Consider the following 11,078-nt stretch of genomic DNA (forward strand, 5'->3'; position numbering starts at 1 on the left):
CTGTCAGGAGAAAGAGCTGTCTGTTCCTCTACCACCCAAACAAAGCCTTTGATTTCTCCCCTCCTTCCCCCACCCCCAGCCCCTTTGGCTGTCCTGGAATTCTAGACCAGGCTGACCTAGAACTCACAGAAATCTACCTGTCTCTGCCTCCTGAGTGTCCAGATTAAAGGTGTGTCCCACCACCACCCAGCAAGCACACGGATTTTGAAGAAATCCTCACAAGGGTTTGGTTTTATACGTTCTGGTAGGGTTTATAAATGATAATAACACTGGCAGGGCCTGATGGCTCAAGCGTTTGATCCCAGCGCTTGGGAGGCAAAGGCAAGCCGACCTCTATGCATTTGAGACTAGCCTTATCTCTACAGTGAGTTCCAGACCATCCAGCGATACAAATTGAGACCCCGTCTCCAAAAAATATTAGAAAATTGGAAATGAGTAAATGAAGATACAAAATAATCTGATATAAAGATTACTATTTATAGCTGGGTGTGGTGGTGCACACCTTTAATCGCAGCACTCGGGAGGCGGAGGCTGAGGTTGAGGTAGGCGGATTGCTGTGAGTTCGAGGCCAGCCTGGTCTACAAAGCAAACTAGACCAGTGCTGAACTCACAAAGTTTTTCACTCTTCTTCCTTCTGAGTACTGAAAATAAAGGCATGTGACAGCATACCATCTTCTAGCTTTCTCTTTTCTTTTCTTTCTTTCTTTTTTGTTTGTTTTTGTTTTTATGAGACAGGGTTTCTTTGTGTAGCCCTGGATGTTCTGGACTTACCTTGTAGACCAGATTGGCCTCTATCTCACAGAGATCCTCCGGAGATCTGTCTCCCGAGTACTGGAGTTACAGGTGTGTGCAGCAGCTCCCAGCTTAGCTTTCTGGTTTTTTTCTTTTTGCAATTCTGGCGCTTGAACGCTGAGCCTTAACACAGGTTGGATAAGTTTGCTACACCTCTACCTAGACTGACTGATGTACTTAGCTACAAGGCTTAAGTACTTAAACTGACCTCCCTGGTGTCAGTTTCCTCATATATAAAGGACAGGAAGACCCACCCACACTGTATTGTCTGGTGAGACCAAATGCCTATCTATAACAAACATGGTTGATTATTCTGTAAAGTAAATGAATAATTCCAAAAGAGCCTGCTTTTCAGGACTCTTTTTTTAAGGATGTAGAAGTTTAAGGTCTAGAATGGATACTTTATAAGGAAAGTCATTGTCAGAAATTCAAAGCCATCCTCAGCTATGTAGTAAATTTGAGGCTAACCTAGGTTACACGAGCCCAAGCCTGTCACAAAACAAAGTTTTAAAAGAAGGAAAGAAGCCTTCCAGGAGGAAAACAGAGTTGAGGATCTGCACTATAAAGGAGCATAGACTGCTCTCTAGCTTACATTCATGTTTTTTTATTCTTTTTTTTTTTTAAACTTTTATTGAATGTCTATGATTTACACCTCATGCACCGAAATCTCTCTCCTCCCCCAGTAAAATAAAACAGACAAACAAAAAAATCTTGTCACAGAAGCTGTAGTGTATCACGCAGTATAGCCTTTTGTCCACGTATGTTTACTTTCAAATGTTCATTGCTACGAGTCATGGGTCTGGTTGGAGGCCCACGCTATCGTTACCGGCTGAAGAAATGAAGATAGAGACAGCCCATGGATCATGTTCAAGGTCATGCGGCCCAACACTGAGGCTTGATCAGCCACACGTGACCTTGGCGGTTCTGAGAATATTGGTGTGGAAGATGGATGGCATATTCCTGTAATCCCAACATTTGGGAGGTAGAAACAGGAAGAGCAAAGGTTCGAGAGTAGAAGGGCCACCGCCTTTAATCCCAGCACTTGGGAGGCAGAGGCAGGTGGGTCTATGTGAGTTCCAGGCCAGCCTGGTCTACAAGTGAGTCCAGGACAGCCAAGGCTACACAGAGGAACTCTTTCTTGAAAAACCAAAAAATAAAAAAGAGTGGGAGAGTCAAGCCTGGTGTAGATGGTGCACACCTGTAATCCCAGCTCTTGGGAGGCAGAAGTAGGGGGATCTTTGTGAGTTTGAGGCTAGCCTGGTCTACAAAGTGTGTGAGGGTTAGGAGGAGTTCAAGGCCAACCTGGGCTACATGAGACTATTTTTAAAAAAAAGAAAAAGAAAAGAATAATTCGAGTTCGAGGCCAGCCTGGTCGACAAAAGGGAGTCGAGAACAGTCAAGGCTACAAAGAGAAACCCTGTCTGGAAAAACCAAAAGAACAAACAAACAAACAAACAAACAAAAAGAATAATTCATTAGCAATACCAATCAAATGAGCAGAGAAAGTGGGGAGATGGGAGCACAGAAGAAAGTCACAGAATCTGTGGCTTACTTACTTGTTGGAATAAACTAATGTCCTCTATTCAAGTTCTCCGTCCTGAGGTAAGCATCACTATTCAGTCTACATTTATGGATGTATTTTCATGGGTTTTTCTTTCTTAAAAGAATGACCAATAAGTTACTTCCCCATTCCCAATTTCCCCAGAGAATAGCTGCTTCCTGTTGTGACCTCAGGAATGCTAGCAAATGCCTCCAACCCATTAAATGCTATGATTGGGCTGCTCAATTTACACTAAAAAACAAAGGAAGTTCAGTCATTGGGAGCTGACATCCCAAAGGCATAGTGAGCCTGACTCCTTCATTCTACCAAGCTCAAGCTCAAAACTGAGCTACATAGGGAGACCTTGCCTGGAAACATGAACACACACACATACCAGTCCAAAAAAACAAGCAAGGAAATCTACATGTGTTAATATAGCTGGGGATGGTGGATCAAGTCTATAATCCAACACTCTCAGAGCTGAGGCAGGAAAACCACAGTAAATTCAAGGCCATCCTGTGCTACACAGTGAGTTCCAGTTCAATATGAGCTATACCATGAGACCTTGTCTTAAAACCAATGAATAATTGCAAGAAATTGGGTGTATAGATGGATGAATGGATAGATGGATGATAGGTAGATAATGTATGTTTTCTTTTTGACTGCTTGTCGTTTGAGTTTGATTTCATTTTTTGCTTTGTTATTTGAGACTAGGCCTCCTGGGACTGGAGAGATGGCGCAGAGGTTAAGAGCACTGACTGCTCTTCCAGAGGACTTGAGTTCAGTTCCCAGCCCTCTTCAGGCATGCAGGCATACATGCAGGCAGAACACTGTATACATAATAAATAAATAAGAGACAGAGACAGACAGACAGACAGACATACACACACACACACACACACACACAGAGAGAGAGAGAGAGAGAGAGAGAGAGAGAGAGAGAGAGAGAGAGAGAGAGAGAGAGAGACAGAGACAGAGACACTAGGTCTCCCTATGGACCAGGCTGGCCTGTAATTTGTGAGCCTCTTGCCTCAGCCTGTCAAAGGCTGGGATTATGGAAGTTTATCAGCACATCGATCTCTCTTAACATACTTTTTAAAAAACTTCCCTGTAGCCAAATAGAAAAGATTTTTTTTTTTTTTTTTTTTTTTGTCAAGCAAACAAAATCATCTTGTGTTTGGAATTTCACAAGGGCTTCTTCAAAGAGGACTCACTGCTGTGGCCTTCACTTTATAATCTCCCATGGCTGAGCAGTTTGGGTGTTATTCACTCTGTGAGTCCATGTACCTGGGTCCTCCTTGCTTCTTGCTTGGAGTTCCCAGGGTCTGAACTCAGGTCATCAGGCTTGCAGGGCCAGAGCCTTTCAGTTACCTGCTGGATGGTCACCTGCCCTGAGTAACCCCTATATTAACAAGAAGACAAGGAGTGGACACAAAATAAAGCCTGTCTTCAATTCGGGTGGTTTCTTCACAGAGAAGCAGATGGGAGAGAAGAAGGGAGAGGTTAGGGCACTGAGAGAGACTTAAACTTCCAAGCTCCTCCACCCCACCCCTTCATGGCCACAAGAAGCAAGGACACATGTGAGGCATTGGACAACCGTGAAATTCTTAGAACTCACTGAGGCTTGGGAAGAATGTTTCTCTCAGGTGAGGGCAAAAGGCTTACTGTCTGAACAGCAGGATCTGTGTTCTCAACATCAGGTTCAACACATTTCCTCTGGGGGACCTTTCTGAAATTATTAGGCTTTGTTCGTGTTTGGGAGACAGCAGGGGTGGGCAGAAAGGGAGAGAGACAGAGAGACAGAGAGACAGAGACTCTATGAAGCCCTGGCCTGGAACTTGCTATGTATCCCAGGCTGATCTTAACTAAACTCACAGAGCTCCACCTGCCTGTGCCTCCAAAGGGCTGACTAAAGGCATGCGCCATCATATGTGGCTAAATTTGGCTTCTCCATAAAAGAAGATTGATTTGTTTTGTTCTGTTGAGACAGGATTTCTCTGTGTAGCCTTGGCTGTCCTGGACTCACTTTGTAGACTAGGCAGGCCTTGAACTCACAGAAATCCGCCTGCCTCTGCCTCCCGAGTGCTGGGATTAAAGGCATGGGCCACCACGTGCCTAGCTCAAAAATAAATCTTAAAAAAAAAAAAAGTCAAGATTGCCGGGTATGGTGGCACGTACTTTTTTTTTCTTCCCCGAGACAAGGTTTCTCTGTGTAGCATTGGCTGTCCTAGACTTCCTTTGTAGACCAGGCTGGCCTCAAACTCACATGATCCACCTGTCTCTGCCTCCCAAGTGCTAGGATTAAAGGCGTGCGCCACCATGCCCAGCTAGTGGAACACACCTTTAATCCCAGCTCTCGGGAGGCAGAGGCAGGCAGATCAATATGAGTTCGAGGCCAGCCTGGTCTACAAAGCGAGTCCAGGATAGCCAAGGCTAACAAAGAGAGACCCTGTCTCAAAAACCAAAAACAACCAGACCAAAAAAAAAAAAAGAAAATAAAAGAAAAAGAAAAAAAAAGTTGACTGTCCTAAAAGACAAATCTTATCCTGAGCACTCCATCATACCTTACAAGCTCCCCCACTCAGCCAAATCTCCAACCATGAATCCATTGACTGCAAACCTCAGAAGCAAAGATACCGGTATTTTGTCATTGCTATTTTGAGACAGGATCTCATGTATCCCAGGCTAGCCTTCACCTCTCAGTGCAACTGAAAGTGACCTTGAACTTCTGACCCTTTTGTCTTTAGTACTTCAGGGAGCTATGACTGCAAGCAGGAGCCATCACACCTGGTGAAACTTAAAAAAAAAATGCCAAGCTGGGTGTGGTGGCACGCACGCCTTTAGCCAGCTTGGTCTACAAAAGCAAGTCCAGGACAGCCAAAGCTACACAGAGAAACCTGTCCCAACATCCCAACACCCCCCCAATGTACATTCATATTCTAAAATTATGATGGTGATGATGATGATGATGATGATGACGGCTTTGTGTATAATAACCCTGGCTGTGCTGGACTCACTTGTAGACAAAGCTGGCCTCGAATTCACAGATATCCACCTGCCTCTGCCTCCTGAGTGCTGGGATTTAAAGGCATGCACCACCAAACCTGGCTGTAAAATTATTTTTAAAGAGTTTATTAAAAACAAACAGAATGCTCCAGCACCAAGTGCTTCAGTTGCTCTTCCTCATCAGGACAGCTTCAAAGAAAGCTCCCAATCCTGATTGGTCCAGCAATTCAGACTGTCCTACACAGGACTTTACTTAAGCCGGAATGTCTCAACATTTAGAAACTGGACCACAAATGCTATACCTAGCTTGTTTAACTTGCCCCCCCCCCCATTTTATTTGGGTCCCTACGAAGGTATTGGTCATCCCAAATCAAACAGAAGAAACCTTAAGAGAATGACACCCCATTTTCCTTAAGGATGGCTCGGTAGGTTTGTGGGTGCTTTCTTGGGATATAGATGTTTATGTTCATTGGGAGTTAGTTATAAGTTACTATTGGTCTTATTCAGAAAGAAAACAAGGTTGGACTCAGCGATGTCTTTCTTTTCCTTTATCTTTTTTTCTTAGCTTTGGAGATAGGGGTTGAAAAGAAAGAAGGGGGAATATACAAATATATAGGGACGATAGGACAAAAAGTAGATTATTAAATCTACTTCTCAATTTAAGGTCTTAATTGTTACTCACAAGGTTATTTTTAACTCACTAGTATGGAATTTTGTGTATTGATGCAAATAAGTTTAATTTTGATACATTGGTATATAATTCAAATTTAAGATCATTCTTCACTCATATTAGACATATTTCTACACTAACATGAGGCATTATACCTGTACAACTCAACTATAATACAAGGTTTATTTCCAATACTTTGAAAGTGCTATTGTAGTCTGTTTAGGATAATTAAATAATATAAGTTAATTATGGGTGGATCAAATAATGGTCATGTCAATTACTAGTCTTTTTTTTTTTTTTTTTTTTTTTTTTTTGAGACAGGGTTTCTCTGTGTATCCTAGATTGCCCTGGACTCACTTTGTAGACCAGGCTGGCCTCGAACTCACAGCGATCCACCTGTCTCTGCCTCCTGAGTGCTGGGATTAAAGGTGTGCCCCACCACTGTCTGGCCACTAGTCTACTTTTTATCACAAGAATATGCATCCTAGGTGTAACAGATAGATATGATTCTATAGATAGATAAGGTAAAATAGATAAGGTCTTCAAAAAGCTCAAAGACCTACAGAATATGGCATTTAAAGATGTCTTTTATTATTTTAAAGATTCTTTGAAAATAAGACAGGTTGGGCTGGGCATGGTGGTGCACAGCTTTAATCTCATCACTCAGGAGGCAGAGGCAGGTGGATTGCTGTGAGTTCAAGGCCAGCCTGGTCTACAAAGTGAGTCCAGGACAGCCAAGACTACACAGAAAGGCCCTGTCTGGGGGAGGTGGGGGGGGGGGGTCGGGCGTGGGGAGAGAGAAGAAAGAAAGAGAAGAAAGAAAGAAAGAAAGAAAGAAAGAAAGAAAGAAAGAAAGAAAGAAAGAAAGAAAGAAAATAAGACAGGTTAACTCCTGACAACATCCAGCCTACCTCAGGAAGATGATGAGCATCAGTGAACCTCCTTATGGATTTCTGCCTAAAAATGGGCAAGCTTGGATGCAGGCAGAGTCGACAGCCAAACTCTGCCAAGACAGGGTAAGCAAGTCCTCAATAGTTCCTGCCTCACAAATATGTCTGTCAGACATATTATGCCAGAAGGCTGAAGATGAAGCTCCAACGTTTTAGAGTTTTGAGTGACTGACTGTTCAGGCAGCAAACTGTCTCTGTCATTTGCAGTTCCTGTCTACTCAGATAATTAATTTTATTCCTTTTCAAGTCTCTGATGGGATTGAAGACCAGATAGTTTAGTTTTACAGTTAAGCTTAGTTGTTTAGGGGTTAAGATATTTTTAGGTCTAGATAGACGTTTTAAGTTGATAAAGATGAGATATGATAGATATTGATTTACATTCAGAATTTTAGATGCACCGAGATAGGAAAGCTGTTTTCTTCAAGGTTGCCAAATACAAATAGCCAAAACACTATAACATTTATATAATTCCTGATTGTTTTGTGGTTCTTCTTGCTGTAGGCAATTTATTGTGTGTGTGTGTGTGTGTGTGTGTGTGTGTGTGTGTGTGTGTGTGTGTGTATTGACATAAATGTATATGTAAAAAAAGAAAAATTTAAAAACAAATTAAATTTTAAAAAAGGAAAAAAATAAAAGTAAGCAGAGGGCTGGTGGAGATGGCTCAAAGGGCAGCAGTGCCTGCTGCTAAGCCTAATGAGCTGAGTTCAGTCCTTATTGCCCACACATCAGAAGGAGAGAACCAATCCCTTTCAGTTTTCCTGTGATCGTAGAGCTCGGGAGGCTGAGGCTGTAGGATTAGGAGCTCAGATTTTCCTTTACTGCACGGGAAGCTTGAGGCTAGCCTGGGCTACAGGAAACTGTCTCAACAACAGCAAAACAAAGAAAGGAGTCTTGACCTGTCAAGAATGTCACTGGTATGAAAGACAAAGGAAATTAAGATTGTACACTACAAGAGACTAGACCTACAAAGACGCTGACTGATACGTGACCCCAGAACTAGGACCTATGCTGGACAGGAAAATAAAGAAAAATTAGGCCAACTGAAAACATTGGAGAGTCTGAAGTTAGATTAGATGAAAGTGTTGTGTTGATACTTAATTTCCTGAAGTAGATAATTTCCTGAGGACTTTTTTGTTTTTGTTTTTGGGAAATGCGCGCTAAAATCTTAAAGGGGAAGGAGGCGTAATGTCCACTGAACTTCTCAAATCTTTAAGATCGATGAGCCAGTGTATGTGTGTGTATGCACAGGGTGCCAATGTGCAGGGTGTGTGTCCAAACATTACAGACTGGGAAATGTAAGCGTAGGGTATATGATGATCTCTATAAACTTCATGTGATTCTCCTTCTTTTCCTTGTTTGATCCTCCGAGCTGCGTGAATGCAGTGTGGCAAGTGGTATGTGCCTGCATCCCAGCACTCAGGAGGTAAAGAGGAATCAAAGTTTAAGGCCATCCCTGGCTACATAGGAAGTCTGCGGCCAGTCTAGAATACGTAAAATCTTGCCTCAAAATAAATAAAGGAAGGAAGAAAGGAAGAAAACTTTAAAATTCTGAAGGAAGAAACCAAAGAGGACACCAGGAGATGGAGAGACCGCCCATGCACATGCACTGGCAGTATTAATACTGTAAAAAAAAAAAAAAAAAAAAAAAAAAAAGATTATTACCAAAAATAATCTATAGGTTCAATGAGATGTCCCCATCAAAATTCCAAAGCAATTCCTCATAGGAATTGAAAAGACGAATCTTAAAATTCATATGGAGTCACGGAAGGCTGCAGATATCTAAGAAAACCTTGGATAATAAAATCGTTGCTGGATGTTTCTATCACCAGCCCGGCTCTCAATCATACTACTGAGTCACTGTAATAAAAGCAGCATGCTCTTGGCACAGAACCAAACCCTGACTAATGAATAAGACTGAGGACCCAGATACAAACAACTCACCCAGAGCCACCTGATTTTTTTTTGGACAAAGATGCTAAAAAAATCCCCTTTGAAAAAAAGACAGCATTGTCAACAAAGGATGCTAGGGAGATTGGGTACCTAGGTGTAGAAAAATGAAACTGAATCCTTCTCTGTGTCAGAATAAAAAAGAAATCCAAATGGATCCAAACCCTCGACAGCAGACCTGAGCCTTACGGAGGGAAAAGTGAGGGTACACGCAAGGACACAAGCTCAGGCAAAGACACTCTGAATAGGAGCTTTGTCGTGCAGAAATAAGACCAAAATCAAAAAGTAGGACCTTATGGAATTAAAAAGTTTCTGCATTGCACAGAAAATTTTTTCAAAAATCAGAAATGTTTACCTATTATTTTATTGAAGGACTTTTGAAAAATAGACAATACAGAAACCGAGGCATATAAAATCTTTTGATTTCTGTGTTTTCACATTTCTCATTTACAACACCTGAAGTCTCCGAAACCATTTTCATTTAAGTTACTAACCACCAGTGTAGTGGTGTCCTGCAAGATCCCCAAAAAACAAAAAAACCAAAACCAAAACCAAAACCAAAAAAACTTGCCTGAGTGAAGAGGCAGCCTTCAGAATGGGAGATGGTCTTTGTCAGTTACATATTGTAGAGGATTGGTGTCTGGAATACATAAAGAACTAAGAAAATACACAGCCGAGCTGAAAAGTGAACTACGGACTTGAACAAAGAGTTCTTGAAGAAATGCAAAACCCTTCATGATATTTTAAACAGTGTTCAATATCCTTAGCCATCAGAGCAATGCAAGCTAAAACTACATTGAGATTTCATCTTTGTTGTTGTTGTTTTGTTTTGTTTTGTTTTTTTGAGACAGGGTTTCTCTGTATAGCCTTGGCCATCCTGGACTCACTTTATAGACCAGGCTGGCCTTGAACTCACAGCAATCCACCTGCCTCTGCCTCCTGAGTGCTGGGATTAAAGGCGTGCGCCACCACGCCCGGCTGAGATTTCATCTTATCCCAGCCAGAATGGCTAGTTGTTAAGGCGACAAATGACAACCAGTGCCGGTGAAAGGCAGAGGGAAGGAACCCTTATTCAGTGCTGATAGTAGTGAAAACTGTTGCTGCACTATGGAAGTCAGAGTGAAATTTCCTCAAAAAGCTAAAAGCCGAGTACCGTATGACCCAGCCTTACCTCTTCTGGGCATCTATGTAAAGGTGTACATATGTACCTATGTAAAGGTGTACATATGTACCTATGTAAAGGTGTACATATGTACCTATGTAAAGGTGTACATATGTACCTATGTAAAGGTGTACATATGTACCTATGTAAAGGTGTACATATGTACCTATGTAAAGGTGTACATATGTACCTATGTAAAGGTGTACATATGTACCTATGTAAAGGTGTACATATGTACCTATGTAAAGGTGTACATATGTACCTATGTAAAGGTGTACATATGTACCTATGTAAAGGTGTACATCCTGCTATAGGGACACCTGCTCATCATGCTGTTGTATTTACAATGGCTAGGAAATGGGATCAGCCTGATGTCCATCAATTAATGAATGGGTTATGAAAATGTGATATCTATCTATCTATCTATCTATCTATCTATCTATCTATCTATCTATCGTCTATCTGTGTGTATATATACATCTGTAAAAAGTTAAATTATAAAATTTGTAGGTGTTCATAGAATTGTGAGACACTACATGAGTGAAGTAAGAGACCTGGAAAACAAAAAGCTCCATGTTCTTTTTTTTTTTTTAAAGATTTATTTATTATGTATGCAACATCCTGCCTGCATGTGTGCCTGCCAGCCAGAAGAGGGCACCAGATCTCATTACAGATGGTTGGGAGCCACAATCTGGTTGCTGGGAATTGAACTCAGCACCTTCAGAAAAGCAGCCAGTACTCTTAACCTCTGAGCCATCTCTCCAGCCCCCAAGCTCCCTGTTCTTGCTCGTCTGTGGATTCTACTTTTAGATCTTTAGAATCATGTGTTTAATTTGAAGTACCTTGGAAGACAAGATGCTGGAAAGGGACATTGGACTGGAAAAGAGAGCTCCTAAGGGAGGGAGGATGGTAAATAGCACATAGATGGTATGAGAGCGGACAGTGGAGCCCTTAAGTGGGGAAGGGAAGAGGAGGGCAGGGCAGAGGAGGGTTTGCAGAGCGAGAGGGCTT

Source organism: Acomys russatus, chromosome 3 (genome assembly GCF_903995435.1).
Source record: "Acomys russatus chromosome 3, mAcoRus1.1, whole genome shotgun sequence".
Lineage (NCBI taxonomy): Eukaryota > Metazoa > Chordata > Mammalia > Rodentia > Muridae > Acomys > Acomys russatus.